Genomic DNA, 26,516 nt, shown 5'->3' with positions numbered 1-26,516 from the left:
AACACATGTTCACTGGAATAGGATGAAGAATATCTACAAAGTTGCTATCCGGGAACATAAAGAGCCATAAGAGAACAGGATGGTGCCAGAAAGGGGTTCTGGATGAGGGGGAACTGCCTAACAACAGCATTTTAATTGGCTCCTGACCAGGTGACCAGAGTTTTGTGTGGTAACATTGCTGACAGAATATCTCTTAGCCTGCAAAGAGGGAAGACCTGAAACCCCTCTCTCCTGTGTTTGTAAGATTCCAGCAATTCTACCATCGTAGCTAGCTGGCTATCCTTCATATTGCTGTGACCTGCCTTCTCTGAAAACCCCTGTCAAGAAGAAAAGGGGAAAAATCAGCAGTACAGACATTCAACCAGTAAACCGCAGACTGAAAGTGCTGGGAGACCACCTGGTATCATCAACAACAAACTGCAAGGAATTTGGAAAACATCAATCAAAATCAACCCAACTAATCCTATACTCCGGATTGGTGCTAGTGAACTGTTTTATCTCACCCTTAAAATCCATGTTTTGTGTGTCTTATGTGTGTGTGAATGTTTGTGTATCAGAGTTTAGGAAGGGGTAGAGTTTAAGTTATTGAGTTAGAAGTTAGCAGTTCATATTTCTTTCTTTTGCCACTAGTTAAAGACAATTTATTCAATAAACAGCTATTTACTTATTCAGTTTACAAACCTGGTGCTCATATTCTAAATTAAACAGTTAGGTAGGATTGGGGCAACCTGGTGGTTTGGTCAAATGTTTCACATCTGTCATGGCTCAGGGAACACTGGGGCTTGATATTACAGCACACAGTCCCCAGTGAGTCGTGACAAAGTTTGGGGCTCAAGTCCGGGATATTTTGGAACAAAAGACAATGATGATTTGGGTGTAGATTTAGTAAGTAACAAAACTGAAAAGGAAACACCAGGTTTGTATGATCAAAAATAAGATGGCACTGGAAACTGCTAAAACTTACTTGCAAATGGAAGAGGTAGAGTCATGACAGTAATATAATTCCATAATTCTATTTTACAACTCTATACTAATTTATATTTTTTCTTTAAATAAAGCTTTTTTGAATTTACTATTTGAAGCATCTCGCTTACCTTGTGGGTTTAAAGTATCATTGGAATCTGAGAGTTAAAACAAATTACTGGAGAATTGCGCTGATTCCAATTGGAATCCATCGAAAAGTTCCTACACCAAGCACATAGATCATTAAAATATCATGTTCAGGTGCAGGAAATAATCACAAAGGTTGATAGAATGCTGGCCTTTATATCGAGAGGACTGGAACACAAGCGGGTAGATGTCACACTTCAGTCTAGACAAAGCCTTGGTTAGACCACACCTGGAGTTACTATGAGCAGTTCTGGACACCGCACGTTAGGAAGGATATATTGGTCTTGGAGGGAGCACAGTGTAGATTTACCAGCATGAGACCCAGGCACTAAGGGCTAAGGTACGAGAAGAGATTGTGGAAACTGAGCTTGAATTCCCTGGAATTTAGAAGGTGTGGATGATTTGATCAAAGTTTTCATGCTATTGAAGGGAACAGACAGGTTAGATTGGGAGAAAGTATTCCCACTGGTTGGGGGAGTTTAAGATGAGAGAGCATGGTCTAAAAATTTCAGGAGTGAAATTTGGAAACACTTTGTCATGTAAAGCATGGCAGAAGTTTGAAACTCTTCCTCAATTGGATCAGTTGTGAATTTTAAATCTGAGCTGATAGATTTCTGTTAACCAATGCTATTAAGGGATATAGGGCAATAGCAGGTATATGGAATTGGATCACAGATCAGTCATGATCTCAGTGAATGGCAGAACAGACTCCAAAGGCATCATGGTCTCCTCCTATTCCTCTGTTCATTCCGGTGAAGGAGGACAGTGTGAGATGGAGAATTTTCTCGAGCTCTGAACTTGTTTATCAGCTGTTAAAATCTCTCACCTTCACCAGTCCTGATGATACAACCTGAAATGTTAAATCTGTTTCTCTCTCCACAGATGCTGCCTGTTCCGCTGAGCTTTTCTGTTTTATTATCAGCAGTCGGTTCCTTGTAATAAGAACCCGTGGCCACTGGGTGACAGTGTTACAACACCAGAGGGGCTGCTCGTGAGCTTACAGCACAGGAGGAGCCCACAGGGCCAGAGTGGCCTGTGCAAGTGGGAGCTATGCCTGAGGCTGAACTAGTCTGTTCACAACCTTGGTGTTATATTTGATCCTGAGATGAGCTTCCAACCACATGTCCACACCATCACTACGACCGCCTATTTCTACCTGGGTAACATCACTCGACTTTACCCCTGTCTCAGCTCATCTGCTGCTGAATCCCTCGTTTCTTCATTTGTCACCTCTAGACTCGACTATTCGAACACAGACCTGGCCAGCTTCCCACCTTACAGCCTCCATAGAGCTCACCAAACTGACTATGACACTGCAGGACAGTAAGCCTTGTAAAGAGATGTGGTAGTGATAGGGGACAGTATAGTCAGGGGGAATAGATAATGTTCTCTGCAGCCACAACCGGAGCTTCCAAAAGTTGTGTTTCCTGCCTGGTGACATGGTTAAAGACACCTGAAGAACTTGGGGTGGGGGTTAGAGAATCCAGATGTCATGGTCCACATAGAAAACAACGACTTACCTGGACCTGGCAACGATCTTCTCAAAGAGTTTGAGCAGTTAGGGTGCAGAACTTCAAAGGGAATAATCTCTGGGTTGTTCCCTGAGCCATGCGCCAATTAGCAGAGGGTCAAGCAGATCAGAGTTCAAACATATGTCCGAAGGACCGGTGTGGGAGAAAGGGGTTTTCCTTCATAGGACAAAGGCCCCAGGGCATGGGGAAAGAGGGAGCTGTTCCACTGGGAAAGGCTGAACTTCAATGGGCCGGGACCAGTGTCCTAGTGAATCGAATAACGAGGGCTGTAGAGAGGGCTTCAAACTAATGAAGTGGGAATAGGAAGATTCAGGAAAGGATGTATTCAGAAGCAATAAAGAAAATGTCAAGGCTGCCGAGTAAAGTGGTATTTGGGGAAAAATGAGCTGAGTAGATCAGGAAGAGACAGTGAGAGTAACAAAGGTAACGTGGCATTAGTGACAAACACTGAGAACTGGGTCCGGTTCTGGTTAGACTGCACCTTGAGAGACTGGGTCCAGTTCTGTTCAGACTGCACCTTGAGTGCTGAATCCCGTTCTGGTCACTGAGGCTGGTCTATCGACTGCTGGAGGCAACGCCGAGAATACCCATGAATCTGATTCTCCCAGTTACAGCTGGAGTAGCAGAGTGCAGATTTTCAGTTATAAGGACAGACTGAGGAGACCTGAGTTTTTGAAATTGGATCGAAGTGTCTGAGAGGTCGGTTCTCAATGTGCTTTCCAGTCCAGGTAAGTGTCCCTCCTGTTATAATGAATAAATGATGGAGCTTAAGAACATAGGAGCAGGAGTTGGCTATTTAGTTCCTCGAGCCTATTACACCATTCAATATGATCTCAGCTGACCTGTAACATCTCCAACATAAACACCTCTGCCTCATGTCCACAATGCCTTGAGTTAACAAAAGCCCATCAACCTCAGGCTTAAAGTTAAGAATTGACCCGGCTTCAACTGCCATTCGCAGAAGTAAAATTCCAAACTTCTACTACTCCTTGTGTGTAGAAATGTTTCCTTATTTCACTCCTGAAGATCTGGCGCTATCTTCTACGCTGTGCCCCCTGATCCTAGATTTCCCAGTCAGTGGAAATAGTTTTTGATGCCTTGGCACTCTGATACCTCAGCCATGATAAAAGCCCATCTCCCTGGATGTAAAACGCTGAATCTGCTGAAAGGAAATGAAGTCACTGTAGTACCTTTGAGAGCAGGAGGACTATCACAAAGAACAGAAGGCAATTTGGGATTTTGCCTGGAGAAACCTCTTTCCCTGAATCATCCATTCTAACTGTCAATTTGTAGTCTGGTTGATCAGCTAAAATTTTATGCACCATTTCATGATCAACACATGATTCTTTTTTACAGAGTCCATTGCTAAAAGGTTCTCAGCTGCTCTATTCATAACCTTGATATTCATATTTTCACACATATCTCTGGAACTATCATTGGCAATTTCTGCTTCTGCTTTGGTCAGCATCACAGATTAACATCCCTATTCCATCAATATTACCAACACTCACCTCTTTCATCAGTCAGAAACTTTGCTGATGTTCCAAGTCCAGTCTCGATCCAGTTCCGCAGAATTTTGTCAATAACACCCTTTTTGTCCTTGCTAGATATTAATGCAGAAATACAGATCTGGACAGTCAGGTCAATAAATTGTACAATGAAAATATTTCTCTTTTTATCCCATATCTTCAGATCCATGGCACCTACCTTGTTAAAGTCACCTTCCAATGGAAGGCCTAGAATACAACAAGGTGGTGCCCTTCAATACTTTTCACAGATTTCCCAATTCTCATGAATCCCTTCTACTAGCCTCATATTTACCAGTAATAATTCTCTAACACTCTGATGAGAACCATCATGTTTTGTGAAGCAGGATAAAATAATGGTAAACTGCAGATCAACTGATTTTCCAAAACTAATTGTGTTATCCTGCTCCATGTCAAGTTTCCTTTGTGTCTTTTTCATCGAAGGCTTCCTCAGCAGCATAGTTATCTCACTCAAGACGACAACTGTATTTATACGTTAGCTTACTTCTGCTATTTTAAATGGAATTATCATTCTCCTTAATGGCCTCAAGGTGTTGCCATCAACAACCTAAAGCAAGGAGTCCTTTTATATTCCTTCATCCTGTGGCAGTCCTCACACTGTGTTTCAGTCTGGGTGCCAGACCTTTGGAAGGGTATGTCGGCCTTGGGGAGAGCACAGTGTAGATTTACCAGGACAATTCCTGGTCTCCAAGGGTTAAATTACAAGGAGAGGTTACACAAACTTGGGTTGTGCTCTCTGGAATTTAGGAGGATAGGAGCTGATTTGATCAAAGCTTTCAAGATATTAAGGGAAAGAGGGAGGCAGTATTGCTCTGGGACCTTGGTTCAAGTCTCACCATGGCAGATGGTTAAGTTCAATTCAAAAATACAGCTGGAATTAAAAGTCTAATGATGACTACGAAACCATTGTCGATTGTTGCACTAATGCCCTTTAAGAGACGGAAATCTGCCATCCTTATCAGGTCTGGCCTGTGTGTGACACCAGGCCCACAGCAATGTGGTTAACTCTTAAATGGCCTAGCAAGCCTCTCAGTTCACAACGGCAATTAGGGATGGGCAATTGATGCTGGCCTAGCCAATGATGCCTACATCCTATGAACAAATAAAAACAAAGGATAAATCTAAACTCATCATATTTGACTGTCTGAGACAGAGTTCAATTCAGGAGACGAGGTGTATTAGAAAAGAGAGGGTCATTGGAAATGGAAAGACCCTCGTAAAGTCATAGGTCGTGATGGGAAGACAGTTGTTATCAAACCTGGCAATCAAATTGTAGGGATTTGGACTCTAGACTAAACCCCAGCGTAAGAATATTCTTGTTGAGGAATAACCATATTGACAAAAAGGACAATCACTAATTTACAATACAAACTAACAAGGTTTATTGGATAGTAAAGATTGATGCTTAACATTCCATTAGGTTGATTCATGGCACGATACACAAATTCAACACATGTCGATCTGCATTTTCCATAGATCCTGGGATTTCTGGAGTCTTCTCTTGGTTCCTTGAACCTGGTCTCTTGACACACAACATCCTTTGAGATTTTAGCTTAGCGAACTTTATAACATACGTCCAAATCCCTTTCCAGCTTTAAGACTTCAACTCCAGTGGATCATTTTCCAACCCACAACTTCTAAGTCTACCTTAACTGCTGAAGATTCCCGTCCACCTTAACTGCTGAAGCTTCCAGTCCACCTTAACTGCTGAACCTTCCCGTCCACCTTAACTGCTGAAGCTTTCCGTCCACCTTAACTGCTGAAGCTTCCCGTCACCTTAACTACTGAAGCTTCCCGTCCACCTTAACTGGTGAAGATTCCCATCCAACTTAACTGCTGAAGCTTCCCGTCCACCTTAACTGCTGAAGCTTCCCGTCCACCTTAACAGCTGAAGCTTCCCGTCCACCTTAACTGCTGAAGCTTCATGTCCACCTTAACTGCTGAAGCTTCCTGTCCACCTTAACTGCTGAAGCTTCCCGTCCACCTTAACAGCTGAAGAATCCAGTCCACTTTAACAGCAGAAGCTTCCCGTCCACCTTAACTGCTGAAGCTTCCCATCCACCTCAAATGCTGAAGCTTCCAGTACACCTTAACTGCTGAAGCTTTCCGTCCACCTTAGCTGAAGGTTCCGGTCCACCTTAACTGCTGAAGCTTCCCATCCATCTTAACAGCTGAAGCTTCCCGTCCACCTTAACTGCTGAAGCTTCCCATCCACCTTAACTGCTGAAGCTTCCCGTCCACCTTAACTGTTGAAGCTTCCAGTCCACCTTAACTGCTGAAGCTTTTCGTCCACATTAACTGAAGGTTCCGGTCCACCTTAACTGCTGATGCTTCCCATCCATCTTAACAGCTGAAGCTTCCCGACCACCTTAACAGCTGAATCTTCCCGTCCACCTTAACTGCTGAAGCTTCCCGTCCATCTTAACTGCTGAAGCTTCCCGTCCACCTTAACTGCTGAAGCTTAGCGTCCACCTTAACTGCTGAAGCTATACACTACACAGATGCCTGCTGAGTGTTCTCTCTCTCTCTCTATCCTTCTGTTGGAAACAGTTTTAGAACAAAGCCCGTGACTTTCCCAAAAGGACTAAGACTGTACTTTATTACTGATTCTTCCAAGCTAGACTTTGACTGAATGATTCCTTGGCAGCTAAGTGGTTATATGTTTTCTGTTCCCTCTCCCTTAAGGCAATAACTTTAGCCTTGGTGAATTCTGTCTCTGCTGGATTCACTGATCTCTAATACTGGATTCCTACAGCAACCCTCAGCCCTGTGACAGTTACTTTAGTCACTATCTAAGTCGAATACTGGGTTCTCCCAGCAACCCCTCAACCTGTGACATATCATCAGTGACAGGCAATGTCCTGTGCAAATGCTAACTTCCTAGAAAGTGCCCGACTCCTGACTCTCTCCCAACCAATGTCCGGCTCTCCCCCAACTCCCCCACACCACCCCCAGCAACTGTCCTGTGACATATGCTAACCCTTGGCAAGTGCAAAGGCCTCAGTGATGCGCCCCTGTTTTGGGAAGAGTGTTCATAATGTTTCCACAACAATCTGACCTCAATTTCTACCTCTAGCCGGAGGTCGCCAGGACATTCTAGGCTCAGGACCATTCTGCTAGCCAATCCACTTTGCAGCCGTGGTGTCCCTTCTAATGGCTCAACTATAACTTGTATTTTTTGACTGGAGGCCCTGGAACATCTTGTTCTCAGGCCACCTTCCTGTAGCTTTGCCCTGCTAGACTCGCTGAGCCCAGATATGCAATAATGTCCCAGCTATAATTTCAGTTCACCCCCAAAGGACCCACATGTTCTTTCTTAGATCTAGGTCACAGTATTTGGCACTTAGATGTCAACTTTAAGACTTCCTTAACAACAAACTCCAAAATTCATCCTTACAAATGATGCATAATAACTTACAATTGAAGATTTTTCATCACTAAGCTTATGTAAAGAATGATCTGATCATTTAAGCCTTATTAATTACACAAATATGTCAATGAGGTGAAGTCTAACAGAGAAACAACTCCCTCACCCTTTAAATACTCATTACAAATGCACATCTCTAAATCTGTTTTTGTTTCTTCAAAACCTCGGATCTTGAAACCTCCACATCACCTGAAAGAGACCAAAGTGCAGTATTCACTCTTCTGAAGTTTTAATCTGATTTATATGATACCATCTGGTCACTTTCTGATTTCTCTTTGTTTCCTGTGGAAACAATCTAAAATATACTGCTGGATTCAGCTTCCTGACTGGGAGGTAGTAGCAGAGTGGTATTGGCCCTAGATAAATAATCCAGGAACCCAAAGTAATTCTCTGGTGTGCCAGGGTTCAAATCCCCCTGTGGCAGGTGGTTGAGTTTGAATTTAATAAAAAATCTGTGGTCAAAAGCCTAATGATGACCCTGAAACAGTTGTCATAAAAACCCACCTGGTTTGATGCTGCCCTTTAGGGGATGAAGTTTGCTGTCCTGATCTGGTCTGGCAAATGTGTGACTCTAGAGCAACAACAATGTGTTTCACATCATGTGTGACTCTAGAACAACAACAATGTGTTACACATTTAAATGTCCTCTGAGAAAGTACAATTAGGGATGGGCAACAAGTGATAGCACAGCCAGTGATGCCCATGTCCCATGAATGAATTTTTTTAAAAATCCACTATTGAGAATGGGCCCTTCTTTAGGTCTATAATTCATGAGCATTACTGATAATCAAGAAGCCTGAATTTTTAAAAATCAATTAACTATTAGATTGGTCTTTAGATTTCCCAATATTCCTTCCAAAAATTCCATTAACTTCCTGCATATTCTCTATAGTTTGTTCCAACCGTCTCGAGTTACATCATCGATGTGTAAGAGGAGTTGCATCACTCAATGTCAAATAACCTGGAACCCTCATTAACCTTCCAGTCACAGCCTGATAAGGTGACATCCCTGTAGTTCTATGAGGCGTAGACCTGATCGATATCAAACAAAGGGGTAACATGTTTACCTACTGAGTGGGGTTAGCCACACATAGTTTTTTCAACACATTCTTTAACGTTCTATTACTACGCTCAGCAGTCCCAGAACACTGTGGGTGATGAGGTATATGCAACTTCTGCCGAATTCCCATCAACTCCTGTCATTTAGAAAAGGTTTCCCCTGTAAAGTGAGTTCCCTGGTCACCATCGACCTATCTGGGAAGTCTACACCTACACAGCACATCACTTAACAATATCTTTGCAGCAGTAAGTGCATGACTGGGGAAGGGAGGTGGTGGCGTAGTGATATTGTCACTGGACTGCTAATCCAGACACCCAGGGGACTGTTTTTGGCTTTGATACTGGTCTGGGGACCCGGGCTCGAATTGAATTCCAATTCAATAAAAATATGGAATTCAAAGATGAGCATGAAACTGTTGCCGATTGTTGTAAAAACCCATCTGGTTCACAAATGTCCTTCAGGGAAGGAAATCTGATGTCCTTACCTGGTCTGGCCTACATGTGACTCCAGACCCACGGCAACGTGGTTGGCTCTTAAATGCCCTCAGAACAACAGAAATTAGGGATGGGTAATAAATGCTGACCTAACCAGCGACACTCACATCCCATGAACGAATATAAAAGAAAACTATTCGACCTCTACCCACTTAGTAAGCTGGTCTCAATTCTAACCCATGGAGTTGCACTTCCAATAGTCTGGCAGAACACTGCCAGTATCTCTGGCCTGATCTGCTTCACAAAAATGCTCTTGAAGGAACCCTGGTCAAACACTGCTGCCGGTGTGGGAGGAGGCTGTCCCTGCAATAAGACATGGAACCCATATAACCATCAGGCAAATGCTCCCGGAATCTCCTCTGGTCCTACTTACAAGATCTCATCTTTTCATTAATAGCCATTTTCTCAACACCTAATCCTGTTATGAAATGTGTCTAATACTTCATTTGTTGTTCTTTGATATATCTCAGGATGAATTCCGATCTTAAACCCGGATCATAGGCTGCAAGAATTATTCTCTTCTCATCCTCTTCCTCCAACTTTGGGTGTCCCAACCTGAAATACTGACACTGCATATACAACGCTATCGGAAAAGTCCCTGACTTAATAGTCCCTAGATTACTGAGCACAAGCCTGCAATGCATTGGGTCAAACTTGTCAAAGTAATCCTGTACCCCATGATTCTTCTGTGAGGATGCATCTCACGCTGTGTCTGTATTACCACCATTGAAGGAGAAGACCCTCTATCCATACTATCTCCACTAGCTTCCAAATATTCCAAATCGCTTGTCTCATCAACTAAATCCCTGAACCGAGTAGTCACTTCTGTAACTACTGCCTGCTGTTTTCTTAGTTTCTTTCTCAATTGCTCAAACTCTACTTTCCATGGGCTATGATCTGGCTCCAGTGGGATTGCTTGATCAATTCCTGGAATGCCCTGTGTGCATCATCCAATTCCTGTCCGGAGCCTTCAACTTCCAATTTCCCAGAGCAGAACTGCCTATCGGCTTCTTCGATTTCTCTGAGGAAATCATCAGGTTGGAAAGGTATATCGCCTGTTTCTTGCACTTCAAAATGGTTGGGAACATTTTCTATCTCAACAACAAGGATTAAACATGGTGGCAGCGAGGCCATGGTCTAGCAAACTGCGGCCACAGAACGGCGGCCATAAGTGAAGGTCAGTGAGAAAAGAAAATTGACTTTGCGGTGATGAAGATCAGAGCTGAAAACAACCATAGTGAGGGGACAGTGAGACACACAAGATGTCATCAGTCACTGAGCAGCCGCTACCCCTTCCACAATCTTTTCAGCACATCAAGGGTCCATAGCAAGGACAGCGATGGGAACTCTGGGACAGACTGTTCAAAAGGTACCGAATGGCTTCAGGTTTACAAGGGAAACTTCAGAAACACCAGGTCTGTACACTTTTATATGCTGTGGGCGTCATAGTTGATGATGATCTCACACGGCAAGGCATCGAGGTAGCCTCGGCACCAAATGACAAAGTTATGGAGGCTTTTCAGAAATGCTTCAGCCCCAAAAACAACCTGGTTATAAAAAGAGCAAAATTCAATAAGAGGAGTTAAAGGCCAGGTGAGTCCATTCGTTCCTTCATCGATGATTTATATTGGTTGCCAAGTACCTACAATTACGGAGCTTTAAAACACAAATTGCTGTAGTCGGAGTCTTTGACGACATGCTGTCTGATTTGTTACAATCCAAAGAGATCTGACCCGAGGGAAGGCTGAACTGATTGCCGGCCAGGCTGATTTGAGACGCCAAAATTAGGGTGTAATTCGGGGAGACGTCAACGCTCATGAGGGGTCAGTCCAGTACATAGGTCCAAGCTCAGGAGCTCTGCTCATTGAAAAGCCCTTGGAAAATGCCCACCAAAGCCATTGTCATCTCTTCCATCGATATTCAATTGCTCCAGATGCGGTGCCAAAAGACAAACCCATCACAAAGACTGACCAGCAGGGGGAGCTGAATGCTTTCTCATGACCCATCAAAGGTCATTTTAAACAATTTTGTAAATCAAAAACAGCATTCAGGGGAAGAAAGATAGAAAATGTTCCAAGCCAAGAAATAGGTGATGTATCTTTCCAAGCTGATGATTTCCTCGGAGGGATCAAAGAAGCCGATGAGCAGTTCTGGTCCGTGCAGTTGGAGGTTCAAAGCTACAGAATGGAGTTTAAACTCAACACCAGAGCAGGAGTCTCTGTCTTACTGGACAGATTGGACTGGCTGCCAAAATGGCTTAAAGAAGTCAAAATCCCAACCGTCTGATTGAAAGCCCCAAGGCCCTGGAGGCACAGACCTCCAAGTGAAGGGGCAGTTCACCACCACCCTTAGGAATGAAGATAATGAGATAAAATATATATGTTATATATACAGAGGAGGGCATTTTCTCTGCTCAGCAGGTCAGCGTGTTTAGGATTTGGTCTTCTACAGAATGCAGAGGAACGTAAAGTTCTGTCCGTAGAGTTTATCGCTTTGTGCGACAATAAGTCATAGCCCACAACTGAATCTCCTCAGCGAGTCATGTTTACACTCAAATTGTCCTTCAATGCAGAAGCAGAGACCAAACCTGCAGAGCCCCTAAAGCCAAAGAGTCTTCTACAGGAATTTCATCTCGATCCAGGTCTGGAGGTTTGTTCCATTGTTGAAGATGGTGCAGCCCTATCTTGTGATGCAGACACCGTCACCCCATTGCTTACGGTGGAGCAGGCTCACACTGAAACAAGGATATGCTACCATACCATAAGACCGTAAGACGTATGGGCAGAAGTAGGCCATTCGGCCCATCGAGTCTGCTCTGCCATTCAACGAGATCATGGCTGATCTGATAATCTTCAACTCCACTTCCCCGCCTTTTCCCCTTGAATCCCTTACTGATTAAAAATCTGTCTATCTCAGCCTTGAATATATTTAATGACCCAGCACTCTGCGGTAAAGAATTCCACAGATTGACTAGCTTCTGAGAGAAGAAATTCCTCCTCATCTCTGTTTTAAATGGGCCCCCCCCCTTACTCTGAGATTATACCCTCTGATCCTAGACTCTCCCACAAGGGGAAACAACCACTCAGCTTCCACCCTCTCAAGCCCTGTAAGAACCTTCTATGTTTCAATAAAGTCGCCTCTCATTCTTCTAAACTCCAGTGAGGACAGGCCCAACCTACTCAACCTCTCCTCATAAGAAAATCCCTCCAAACCCGGGATCAACTGAGTGAACCTTCTCTGGACTGCCTGCAATGCCTGTATATCTTTCCTTAGATAAGGGGACAAAAACTATTCACGGGGCAGAATTTTCTGCCCATCGGGCAGGTGGACCTGACCCAATTTCCAGCGGGCGGGGAGACGATCCCCGCCACCATTTTATGTGGGCGGGCCAATTAAAGTGTGTGTGTGGGGGGGGAGGGGGTGGTTCCACAAAAGCGAGAGTGCACTCTTTTGCGCATGCACACGAAAGAGCGCACATCTCACCGAGGCTAAGCGCAGTCTCAGGGAGATCGCTTCCTCATTGAAAAATATTAAAAGTAGAAAAGAAAATTCCCGACCATGTCCCCCTCATGTGACAATGAGACGGGACATGTTCATAATTTATATAATACCTTTTACTAAAAAATTTAAAACCCTGCATGAAACCTCATCCCGCCCGTGGGTTCCTTTAATTGGTTAAATGATCCTGTCAACGGCCTCAATTGGCCATTGACAGGTCGGCGGGCCCACAGCTGATTTTGCTGCGCCCCCGCCTTCCTGAAAATTTAAATGGGGCAGGATGATGTCGGGGGTTCCGCCCAATGTCATCCCGTGTCATTTTAAGCGTCGGTGAGTGGGCCCCACCCCCTGCTCGCCAACGGCAAAATTCTGCCCACAGTGTTCTAGGTGTGGTCTAACTGGTGCCTTGTATAGTTTTAGTAAGATCTCTCTATTTTTATACTTCATTCCCTGTGAAATAAAGGCCAACATTCCATTTGCCTTCCCATTATCTGTTGAACTTGTATGTTAGCTTTTTGTGATTCATGCACGAGGACCCCCAAATCCCTCTGTGCTGCAGCTTCCTTCACTCCTTCTCCATTTAAATAATATTCAGCTCCTCTATTCTTCCTGACAAAGTGCATAACCTCATTATGTTCCCACATTATATTCCATTTGCCAAGTTTGTTGCCCACTCACTTAGCCTGTCTACATCCCTCTGTTGACTCCTTGTGTTACCCTCACCACTTGTCTTCCCACCTAATTTTGTGTCATCCACAAACTTGGCACTGGTACAATCACTTCCCTCATCCAAGCCATGAATACATATTGTAAATAATTGTGGCCCCAGCACTGATCCCTGTGGAACTCCACTAGTTACAGGTGCCGTCCTGAAAATGCCCCTCTTATCCCAACTCTCTGTCTTCTATTATTTAGCCAGTTCTCTATCCATGCTAATATATTACCCCCAACACCATGGACTCTTGTCTTATTAAGTAGCCTTATAGGCGACACCTCATCGATCGCCTTTTGGAAATCCAAATATATTGCATCTACTGGTTCCCCTTTATCTATCCTGCTTGTTATCTCCTTAAGGAATTCTCATAAATTTGTCAGGCATGATTTTCCTTTCATGGAGCCATGCTGACTCTGCTTGATTATATTATGTATTTCTAAGTGCTCTGCTATTACATCCTTTATAATAGACTCCAACGTTTACCCAATGACAGATGTTAAGCTAACTGGCATATAGTTACCTATTTCTGTCTCCCCACCACGTCCCCCCCTGCCCCCACCCCACCCCCCTCAGCTAATAAAGGTGTTACATTGGCCATTCTCCAATCCTCCAAGACTTTTCTAGAATCCAAGGATTCTTGGAAGGTTACTACCAGGGCATCCACTATCTCTGTAATTGCTTCCTTTAATATCCTAGGATGCAACCCATCGGGCCCAGCTAATTTATCAACCTTCAGCCCCATTAGTTCCCCTAGTACTTTTTCTCAAGAGAGTTATTGTATTTATTTCCTCCCCCACCCTACCACATTTTACCCCTTGATTATTTAGTAGGTTTCGAATGCCATTAGCATCTTGTACCATGAAGACTGAAGCAAAGTATTTGTTCAGCTCCTCTGCCATTTCCGGGTTCCCCATTATTATTTCCCAAGCCTCATTCTCTAAGGGGCCTATGTTCACTTTGCGCTCTCTCTTCCTTTTTATTTAGTTAAAGAAGTTCTTACTGTGTGTTTTTATATTACTAGGGGACATGGATTTAAGGTGAGAGGAGAAAACTATAGAGGAGATGTGCGGGGCAAGTTTTTTATGCAGAGGGTAGTGAGTGTCTGGAATTGGCTGCCAGAGGAGGTGGTGGAAGCAGGGACGATAGTGGTGTTTAAGAGGCAGCTTGACAAATACATGAATAGGATGGGAATAGAGGGATACGGACCCCGGAAGTGCAAAATGTTTTAGTTTGACAGGCAATATGTTTGGTACAGGTTAAGAGGGCTGAAGGGCCTGTTCCTGTGCTGTACTTTTCTTTGTTCTTTGTTCTAAAGTCAGCTCCCAGAGTGAAAAAAAATAAAAACAAAAAAACTGCGGATGCTGGAAATCCAAAACAAAAACAGAATTACCTGGAAAAACTGAGCAGGTCTGGCAGCATTGGCGGAGAAGAAAAGAGTTGACGTTTCAAGTCCTCATGACCCTTCAACAGAACTTGAGTTCGGGTCCAAGAAAGAGTTGAAATATAAGCTGGTTTAAGGTGTGTGTGTGGGGGGCGGAGAGATAGAGAGACAGAGAGGTGGAGGGGCCATATCACAGCCATATCTCCTTTCTCAGTGACTGTCTCCGTCTCCGACTTACCCCACGTGGATTTCAACTGAAATTCCACCCCTCATGTTTCGAACCAACCCAGGATTACAGGTATCTCCGGGACATAAAACATAACTTCGAAGCGCCAGGAAGAAGGGAAATCTAGGGCCAATGCAATTAAGTAATATAAACAATCCAAAGTAGAATAAAGTTAACTTAAGGGAAGTAGACTTAAAGCATGGCAGGACAAATCAGTCAAGTGGAATGCGTGTCCTGTAATACGTGTGAAGTCATGGACACAACCCGTGTCCTAGACGACCATATGTGCAGGAAGTGCTGCCAGAGCTTGGACTGATTTCCTTGAGGGGTGTTTTGCTAGTGCTGCTGGGAGGGCTTTAAGATAACTTGGCAGCGGTGTGAGAAACAAGGAAAAATATTTGAGAGGAATACCAGGGTGCACAAAATACTGGGAGGGAAATATAGCACTAGTATCGAGAGTAGCAAGTTAATTGGTAAAGTCAGGGTAAGAGAGTGTGAGAGGAGGGGGGTCTTTAACAGTGAGAGAGTGAGAGAAGAGTGTGAGACCATTAAAGAGTGTAAGAGGGAAAACAGCACGGAGTGCAGCTGATTGGTGAGTATTTCAAGTCTTTAAAGGAAAGTATGGTCTTTCGTTTGTGTTTAGATATCTAATTCTTTTTTCTCTTTAAAGATAGCTTGTTAAGCATAAGATCGATACTGGTGTGTATAAAAATGATTATAATGAAGTGTAAAGAGTGTCAATGCTAGAGTAATTAATGAATGAAAAGAAGAAGATGTGATAGTGATGGCAGGATGGGTGATGTGTTGCTGCTGCAGCATGTGGTGTCCGGTGGACACCAAAGTGATCCAGAGCAAACATATCTGTACCGAGTGTTTGCAGCTCGAGGTACTTCGGATCTGAGTTAAGGAGCTAGAGTCTGAGCTGCAGATATTGTGCCACATAAGGGAGGGAGAAAGCTACCTGAACATTTTGTTCCAGGAGGCGGGCACAGCCCTCAGATTAGGTCATTCAAATTTGGTCTGTGATCAGGGTCCGGAAGGTCTGACTGCAGGTGAAGCGGGTTTGGGAACCCGGGGGGGTAGCATTTGAGGGGCCTCGGCCTGTAACTGTCTAACAGTTTCAAGGCTCTTGCAAGCTGTGTGGACAAGAGTGGGGACTGCAGGGAGGATGCACAAACTGATCATGGCACTGTGGTACAGGGAGCCATTCAAGTCGGGGGAGGAAATGGGAATGAAGTAGTGATAGGGGACAGTATAATTAGGGGGATAGATACTCTTCTCTGCAGCCATGAGCGTGAGTCCCGAAGACTGTGTTGCCTGCCCGGTGCCAGGGTTAAGGACGTCTCCTCAGGGCTGGAGAGGAACTTGGAGTGGGCGGGGAGGCATCCAGTTGCCGTTGTCCATGTTGGTACCAACGACATTGATAGGACTAGAAAGGAGGTTCTGCTGAAAGAATTTGAACAGTTAAGAGGGAAATTAAAAAGCAGAACCTCCAAGGTAATAATCTTGGGATAGCTACCTGAGCCATGGGCAAACTGGCATAGGTTCAATAGAGGCAAGGAATTAAATGTATGGCTCAGAGATTGGTGCTGAAGGAATGGGTTAAAGTTCATGGGGCACTGGCACCAGTAATGGGGTATAAGGGAGCTGTTCCAGTGGTATAGGCTTCACTTGAACCGTGCTGGGACCAGTGTCCTGGCAAAACTGAATAACTAGGGCTGTAGAGAGGGTTTAAACTAAATAGAGTGGGGGAGGTTTCTGGAAAGGGGATACGTAGGTTTACAAAGCAAAAGGACATGGCAGCCTTACAGTGCAGCTACTTAGTTAATGATACCCAGAGTGTGACAGGAAGGGACAGAGTGTACAAACATAACAAACAGCAGCAAATAGGGTTAAAGGGGGAAAAGTGGTAAAAAGGCAAAATTAGTGTCCCGTTCCTTAAATGCACGTTGTATTCGCAACAAAATAACTGAATTAACAGCACATATAGAGGTTAATGGGGATGATCTTCTATCCATGACAGAGACGTGGTGACAAGGAGGTTAAAGCTGGTAACTAAATATTCAAAAATATAGGCAGGAAGGAAAGGGTGCTGAGGTATCTTTGTTGGTACAAGATGGAATAAGTAAGAATGGCAAGAAAAGATCTTGGATCAGTAGATGTAGAGTCCATATGGATGGAGATAAGAAATAACAAGGGGAAGAAGACATTGGTGGGAGTAGTCTATAGGCCTCCTAACAGTAGCTATACTGTAGGACAGAGAATAAATCAGGAGATAATGAGGGCATATAAAAAAGGCAGCACATTAATCATGGGGGACTTGAATCTTCATGTAGGTTGGGAAAGTCAAATTGGCAGAGATAGACACGAGCAAGAATTCATAGAGAGTATTTGGGATAGTTTCTTAGAACAATATGTTGTGAATCCAACCATGGATCAGGCTGTTTTGGATCTGGTAATGTATAATGAGGCAGGTTTAATAAATGATCTCAGAGTTAAAGAACCCCTAGGAAACAGTGACCATAATATGGTAGAATTTAGCATTCAGTTTGAGAGTTAGAAACTTGGATTGGAAACAACTGTGCTAAACTTAAATAAGGGTAATTGCAATGGACTGAGGGCAGAGTTGGCTGGAGTGGACTGGGAAAGGAGTTTAGCAGAAAAGACAGTTGATGAACAATGGCAGACGTTTAAGAAAATAGTTCATGACTCTCAATAAAGCTATATCCCAATGAGGTAGAAGGATTCAAAGAAGGGGATAAACCAACCATGGTTAACTAAGGACAGTGGTTAAAGATAGTGTCAAATTGAAAGAGAAAACATACAATGTGGCAAAGATTAGTGATAACCCAGAGGATTGGTAAAGTTTCAAAAACCAACAAAAGATGACCAAAAAAAATAAAGAGGGAGAAAATAAACTTTGAGGGTAAACTAGCGAGTAATATAAAAACAGACAGTAAGAGCTTCTTTAAATATATAAAGTGAACATAGGCCCCTTAGAGAATGAGGCTGGGGAAATAATAATGGGGAACTAGGAAAAGGCAGTGGAGTTGAACAAATACTTTGCTTCAATTTTCACGGTAGAAGATACTAATAGCATTCCAAAACTATTAAATTGTCAAGGTAGCAAGGAGAAAATAAATACAATAACTATCACTAGAGTAAAAGTACTATGGAAATTAATGGGACTAAAGGCCAATAAGACCCCTGTACCTGATGTGTTGCATCCTAGGATATTAAAGGAAGCAGCAACAGATTTAGGGGATGGTCTGGTAGTAATCTTCCAAGAATCCTTAGATTCTGGAAAAGTCCCAGAGGATTGGAGAATGGCCAGTGTAACAATTCAAAAAGGGAGGGAGACAAAAAACAGGTAACAAGAGGGCAGTTAGCTTAAGATCTGTCATTGGAAAAATGTTGGAGTCTAATATAAAGGATTTAATAGCAGAGCATTTAGAAATATATAATCTAATCAAGCAGAGTCAGCATGGCTTCATGGAGGGGAAATCATGCCTAACTATTGAATAGAATTCTTTGAGGAGATAACAAGTAGGATAGATAAAATGGAACGAGCAGATATAATATGTTTGGATTTCCAAACAGCGTTCGATAACATACCGCATATAAGGCTACTTAATAAGATAAGAGCCCATGGTGTTGGAGGTAGCATGGATTGAGGATTGGTTAACTAATAGACAGAGAGTTGAGATAAGGCAGGCATTTTCGGGGTGACAACCTGTAACTAGTGGAGTGCCACAGGGATCAGCGCTGGGGCCACAATTATTTACAATATATATGAATAACTTAGATGAGGGAAGTGAATGTACCATTGCCGAGTTTGCGGATGACACAAAAATCGGAGGGAAGACAAGTGGTGAAGATGAGTCTACAGAGAGATATAGGCAGGTTAAGTGGGTGGGCAAAAACTTGGCAGATGGAATATAATTTTGGAAAATGTGAGGTTATGCAATTAGGCAGGAAGAATAGAGGAGTTGAATATTATTTAAATGGAGAAAGATTGCAGAAGGCTGCAGCACAGAGGGATTTTGGAGTCCTTGTGGATGAATCACAAAAAGCTAACATACAAGTTCAACAGGTAATAGGGAAGGCAAATGGAATGTTGGCCTTTATTTCAAAGGGAAAGGAGTATAAAAATAGGGAAGTCTTGCTAAAACTGTACAAGGCACCAGTTAGACCACACCTAGAATACCGTGAACAGTTTTTTTTTAACTCATTGATGGGATGTGGGCATTGCTGATGAGGCCAGCACTTATTGCCCATTTTTAATTGCCCTGTTCAGAGGGCATTTAAGAGTCAGCCATATTGCTGTGGGTCTGGAGTCACATGTAGGCCAGACCAGAGAAGGGCGACAGATTTCCTTCCCTGAAGGACATATGGTCCCCTTATCTAAGGAAAGCTATCTTGCCATTGGAGACAGTCCAGAGAAGGTTCACTAGGTTGATCCCGGGTATGGAGGGATTTTCTTATGAGGAGAGGTTGAGTAGGTTGGGCCTGTAAACATTGGAGTTTAGAAGAATGAGAGGTGACCTTATTGAAACATATAAGATTCTTAGGGAGATTGACAGGTTAGATGCTGAGAGGTTGTTTCCCCTTGTGGGAGAGTCTAGGACCAGAGGGCATCATCTCAGAGTGAGGGGGAGCCCATTAAAACAGAGATGAGGAGTAATTTCTTCTTAGAGGGTAGTCAATCTGTGGAATTCTTTGCCACAGTGGGCTGTAGAGGCTGGGTTGCTAAGTATATTCAAGGCTGAGATAGATTTTTAATCAGTAAGAGAATCAAGGGTTATGTGGAAAAGGCGGGGAAGTGGAGTTGAGGATTATCAGATCAGTCATGATCTCATTGAATGGGGGAAGCAGATCCAATGGGTCACATGGCCTACTTCTGCTCCTACATCATATGTTCTTTTGGCTGCCTGATTGACATCCACATCGAAACCCTGTAATTTACACGCTGATAATCTAGACATCTAGGGCCTAACACAGAACAGGTAATAGCTGCAAAAAATATAGTTGCGATGCATGAAGATATAGTAAATCAAGTGTGCACAGACGAGGTCCAAGTATTATTGACGGAAGGTATGGCTACTTGTGATAGGTTTCCTTTGAAGAAGAAGTTAATTTTATCCTGCAATGAGGAAGTCAAAATAAAATTAAGCCAGATAAAGTGACTGAACACGGAGCCGATGCACCCTTTCACTGTGCTCAGAGAGATGATGAGCTCAGCAAGAAACAGCAGCAAGAAGTAGATAATTTAAAGTAACGGGTCTGTGTCTTAGAAATGAAGACAGAACAATTGTCGCTCTCATGCAGCAACACAGCATGACAGCTCTACAGGCAGGGCATGCTAGGCAGAAAGGCCAAGACAGACCCTGAGAAAGTGTCAGGAAGAAAACGGGAAACTGAGACAGGATTTGGAGGACTCCAGGGGAGCCCAATGAGAAGTGCTGAAGCAACCCCACAGAGAAGTGGACCGCTATAAATTGAGAGAGAGGAATGTGCAACAAGACCTGGGTGTCCACGTACACCAGTTGCTGAAGGTAAGCATGCAGATGCAGCAGGCGGTAAAGAAGGCAAATGGTTTGTTGGCCTTCATAGCCAGAGGATTCGAGTACAGGAACAGGGATGTCTTGCTGTAATTATACAGGGCCTTGGTGAGACCACACCTGGAATATTGTGTGCAGTTTTGGTCTCCTATAAAATTCTAACAGAACTAGACAGGATAGATGCAGGAAGGATGTTCCTGATGGTGAGGGAGTCCAGAACCAGGAGTAACAGTCTGAGGATACAGCGTAGACCATTTAGGACTGAGATGAGGAGAAATGTCTTCACCCAGAGAGTGGTGAGCCTGCGGAATTCGCTACCACAGAAAGTGGTTGAGGCCAAAACATTGAATGTTTTCAAGAAGCTCTTGAGGCAAAAGGGACTGAAGGATAAGCTTGCGCACAAACAGGGGAGAGAGCTCCTCCTGAGTGAGACACAACCAGGGTGGATATTGGCATTTTGGTGCAGAGGGGAAGAGGTGCTCTTTGCATTTTTTCCTTGCTATCCAACTTCTTAAATCTTCAGAGAGTGGTCTTGCCCTGCTGCAGCAGTAAAGGCTACAAGGGAAAGGAGTGACTGGTAAGTAGTGGGTCAGCTTGGGTAAGTATTTACTACTTTAATCACTGTAAGTTTAAGGTCTTTTTGTGGTTTTTAGTTTGTATATTTTATAGTAATGAGGATCAGGAAATAAGGGCCCTATAGTAACTGATCTAAAAGGTTTAATTCAAAGGGATAAGCCACGGTAGGAGAGCTCAAAGCCGTGGCGTGCTCCTCGTGCTCCATGTGGGAAGCTGGGGACATTTCCAGTGCCCGGGACCAGCTTTGTGCAGGAAGTGTGCCCAGCTGTAGCTCCTGGAAGCTCGGGTTTCAGAGCTGGAACAACGGCTGGGGTCACTGTGGAGCATCCACGAGTCTAAGAGCATCATGGATAGCACACTTAGAGAGGTGGTCACACCGCAGGTGAAAGGACTTGAGGTAGAAAGGGAATGGGTGACCACCAGGCAGTCCAAGAGAAATAGGCAGGTTGTTCAGGAGTCCCCTGGGGTCCCACTCGCAAATCAGTATTCTGTTTTGGAGGCTGATGAGGGCGCTGGTTCCTCCAGGGAGTGCGGACAGATCCAAGCTTCTGGCACCACAAGCAGCCTGTCTGTACAGGAGGGGAGGAAGGGAGGAAGAGTAATAGTAATAGGGGATTCTATAGTCAGGGGAACAGACAGGCACTGCTGTGGCCGTCAATGTGACTCCAGGATGGTGTGTTGCCTCCCTGATGCCAGGGTCCGGGGTGTCACTGAACAGCTGCAGGGCATCCTGATGGGGGAGGGTGATAAGGCAGCGGTCATGGTACATGTTGGTACCAATGACATAGGTAGAAAGAGGGATGAGATCTTGCATCAAGAATTCAGGGAGTTAGGCAGTAGACTAAAAAGCAAGAGATCTCGGGTTGTAATCTCTGCATTACTCCCAGTGCCACCATTCATGACTGGAAACGGCAGGACTGCAGAAATAGGAGGACAGCGCAGATATGTATCACTGGGACCATTTCTGGGGAAGGTGGGACCTGTACTAGTGGGACAGTCTACATCTGAACCAGAGCGGGACTGACGTCCTTTGCTCGTGCTGTTGGGAGGAGTTTAAACTAATTCGGCAGGGGGAGAGGACACACAATAGGGACACATCATAATACAGTAAAACAATCCAGTCAGAGGGAGTACAGCTGCATTAAGTTTCAAGGGAGTAAGTCAAGGCTGGATGGCCTCTACTTTAATGCCAGGAGTTTTACAGGTAAAACGGATGAGTTAAGGGTGAGGATTGACATGTGGAATTGTGATATAGTAGCCGTCACTGAGACGTGGTTGAGGGAGGGGCAGGATTGGCAGCTCAACATTTCGGGATATAGAATCTTCAGGAGAGACAGGGGAGGGGGTACAAGAGGAGGAGGCATTGCATTATTAGTTATGGAGTCAATTACTGCAGTAAGGAGAGATGATATCTTGGAGAGGGCATCGAATGAAGCTTTGTGAGTAGAGCTTAGGAATAAAAAAGGGGCAGCCACATTGTTAGGTGTTTATCATAGACCCCCAGATAGTCAGTGGGAAATTGAGGAGCAAATATGTGCACAATTTGTGGAGGTGTGTAAAAACAATTTCAATAGGGTAATTATATTAGGCGATTTCAACTTTCCCAACATTAATTGGGATAGACATAATGTTAAGGGCTTGGATGGAGTGGATTTCTTGAAATGTGTACAGGAGAACTTTTTAAGTCAATATGTAGAGGGTCCAACAAGGGATGGTGCAGTGCTGGACCTAATTCTGGGGAATGAAGCCAGACAGGTGGCTGAGGTGGTGGTGGGCGAGCATTTAAGTGATAGCGACCACAACATGGTACAATTTAAGTTTGTTATGGACAAAGAAATAGACACGTTGCAAAAAAATGTTTTGGATTGGGAGAGAGTGGATTTTAGTAAAATAAGGCAGGATCTGGCCAAGGTAGACTGGGAACAGCTACTTGTGGGGAAATCTATAGAGAAACAGTGGGGGGTGTTCAAAAAGGAAATGGGAAGGGTACAGGCTCAACATGTTCTCTCTAAGGTGATAGGAAGGAGCAACAAGCACAGAGAACCATGGATGACCAGAGATATTCAGGATACAATGAGAAGGAAAAGAGAGGCTTTTAGCAGGTACAAATGGAGCAAATCAGCAGAGGCATTAGTGGAGTACAGACAGTGCAGGGGAGAGCTTAAGAAAGCAATTAGGAGAGCAAAGAGGGGATATGAGAAAGCTCTGGCTGGTAAAAGTAGGGAAAATCCCAAGATATTCTATAAGTATATCAATGGGAAGAGGATAACCAATGGGAAAGAGTAGGGCCCATAAGGGACCAAGGGGGCAATCTATGGGTGGAGTCAGAGGACATCGGTAGAGTGTTGAACAAATACTTCACATCCGTCTTCACCCAAGAAAATGAGGATAAAGGTATCGAACTTGGTGAGAGAGACTGCGAGGTTCTTAAGCCAATTGATATAGGGAGTGACAGGGTATTGGGGTGTTGGCAGGCTTAAAAGTGGACAGATTTCCAACTCCAGATGATGTGCCCCAGACTGCTGAGGGAGGCAAGGGAGGAGATCGCAGGGGCTCTGACCCAAATTTTTAATTCCTCTCTGGCCACGGGGGAGGTGCCAGAGGACTGGAGAACAGCTAATGTGGTTCTGCTATTTAAGAAGGGTTGTAGAGATAAGCCAGGGAACTACAGGCCAGTGAGTCTCACCTCAGTGGTAGGGAAACTATTGGAGAAAATTTTGTAGGAGAGAATCTATCTCCACTTGGAGAGGCAAGGTTTGATCAGGGATAGTCAGCATGGCTTTGTCAGAGGGAGGTCATTGCCTAACAAATTTGATTGAATATTTTGATGAGGTGACCAGGTGTGTAGATGAGGGTAGTGCAGTTGATGTAGTTTATATGGATTTCAGCAAAGCCTCTGACAAGGTCCCACATGGGAGACTTATAAAGAAGGCATATGCACATGGGATACAGGGAAATTTGTTGTAGCAGACAGAGGGTGAATACAGAGGGCTGCTTTAGTGACTGGAAGCCAGTGTCCAGTGGTGTACCACAGGGATCTGTGCTGGGTCCACTATTATTCATCATTTATATAAATGACATAGATGACCATGTGGGGGTCAGGATTAGTACGTTTGCAGATGACACAAAGATTGGCCGGGTAGTTAACAGTGACGTTGAGTGTCTTGGGCTGCAAGAAGATTTCGACAGGATGGTCATATGGGCAGATAAGTGGTAGATGGAATTTAACCCTGAAAAGTGTGAGGTGATACATGTTGGAAGGAGAAATTTGACAAGGAAGTATTCAATGAACGGCATGACACTAGGAAGTTTTGAGGAACAAAGGGACCTTGGCGTGTGTGTCCAGAGATCTCTGAAGGTGGAGGGGCATGTTAGTGGGGTGGTGAAAAAGGCATATGGGACGCTTGCCTTTATCAATCGAGGCATAGATTACAAAAGTAGGGAGGTCATGTTAGAGTTGTATAGAACCTTGGTGAGGCCACAGCTGGAGTACTGTGTGCAGTTCTGGTCGCCACATTATAGGAAGGATGTGATTGCACTGGAGGGGGTGCAGAGGAGATTCACCAGGATGTTGCCTGGGATGAAACATTTATGAAGAGAGGTTGGATAGACTTGGGTCTCTTCTGCAACGTGTAATTCTGTGATTCAAACCCCCCCCCCATCAGAATGGTTTCTTTGTGTTTTATTTAAACATGCGATGATGGTATTTAAACAAGAACAAGAGATCCAGCAGCTCGAAGAACTTAAGAACATATCTGCAGACAGCAAATGTCAGAGCATGGTGACAATATGGACTAAAAGCTCTGCCTTTTCAAAGACTTTTTTTATTTGTTATCTTCCGAGACAAAACACGTGAGAATGGGAAATATGGAAGTTACCTCCAGACTGAGTGCAAGCATTTCGGTCTCTGTGGTGAAAGCATCATTTTAAAACCACCAAGCCTGGGCTTAAGAAATTGGAATCAATGAAGAGAGTTAAATTGACGTGAGTGGTTACATCAAATAGTCAAAGGGAAATGTATTTGAAGTTTAAAGGGATAATTAAATTTTAAAAAATACCTGAAAACACAGTCTAGGTGGTCTCAATGAGCATCAAGAAATAAGGTTCTGTTGGGGAGAAATAAACTGAACATTAACAAAACCTGTCACCCCACCAACACTGTTATTTGACTTTGGGATAATTTTGAGATGTAAAATGTTGAACATAATTTATCAAGTCACTCATAAAAAAATAACATATCATCAATGATAAAGAACAAACAAAACGCGTTAACGCCTGGAATCAAATGGGAATATTCCATTTTGTTGTCAAGCTAGGGGATCCAACCCTGTTTTAATGAAGAGTGCAGGAGGGCATGGCAGGAGCAGTGCCTACAAATGAGGTGTCAACTTGGTGAAGTTATAACACAGGACTACTTGCGTGCCAAACAGGTAGACAGAGCTAAGCGATCCCACAACTAACGGGTCAGATATAAGCTCCACAGTCCTGCCGCATCCAGCTGTGAAAGGTGGTGGACAATTAAACAACTGACTGGGGGGAGGCTCCACAAATATTCCCATCCTCAATGATGGAGGAGCCCAGCACATCAGTGCAAAAGATAAGGCTGAAGCGCCCCTAGCCAAGCTGTTCCAATACAGCTACAACCTTGGCATCTACCCGGTTATGTGGAAAATTGCCCGGGTATGTCCAGTACACAAAGAGCAGAACAAATCCAACCGAGCCAATTACCAGCCCATCAGTCCATTCTCGTTCATCAGTAAAGTATTGGAAGGGGTCATCAACAGTGCTATCAAGCGGCACTTGCTTAGCAATAACCTGCTCACTGACGCTCAGTTTGGGTTCCGCCAGGGCCACTCAGCTCCTGACCTCATTACAGCCTTGGTTCAAACATGGACGAAAGAGCTGAACTCCCCAGATGAGGTGAGAGTGACTGCCCTTGATATCAAGGCAGCATTTGACTGAGTGTGGCATCAAGGAGCCCGAACAAAAGTGAAGTCAAAGGGAATCAGGGGGAAAGCTCTCCGCTAGTTGGAGTCATACCTAGCACAAGGGAAGATGGTTGTGGTTGTTGGAGGTCAGTCACCTTAGCTCCAGGAAATCACTGCAGGAGTTTCTCAGGATAGTGTCCTCGGTCCAACCATCTTCAGCTGCTTCATCAATGACCTTCCTTCCATCGTAATGTCAGAAGTGGGGATGCTTGCTGATAACTGCACAATGTTCAGCACCATTCGCGACTCCTCAGGTACTGAAGCAGTCCATGTCCAAATGCAGCAAGACCTGGACAATATCCAAGCTTGAGCGGACAAGTGACGAGTAACATTCACGCCACACAAGTGTCAGACAATGACCATCTCCAACAAGAGAGAATCCAACCATTGACTCTTGATGT

This window comes from Carcharodon carcharias, chromosome 27 (genome assembly GCF_017639515.1).
Source record: "Carcharodon carcharias isolate sCarCar2 chromosome 27, sCarCar2.pri, whole genome shotgun sequence".
Classification (NCBI taxonomy): domain Eukaryota; kingdom Metazoa; phylum Chordata; class Chondrichthyes; order Lamniformes; family Lamnidae; genus Carcharodon; species Carcharodon carcharias.
The sequence above is the reverse complement of the archived record's forward strand: the minus strand, read 5'-3'. Positions refer to the sequence as shown.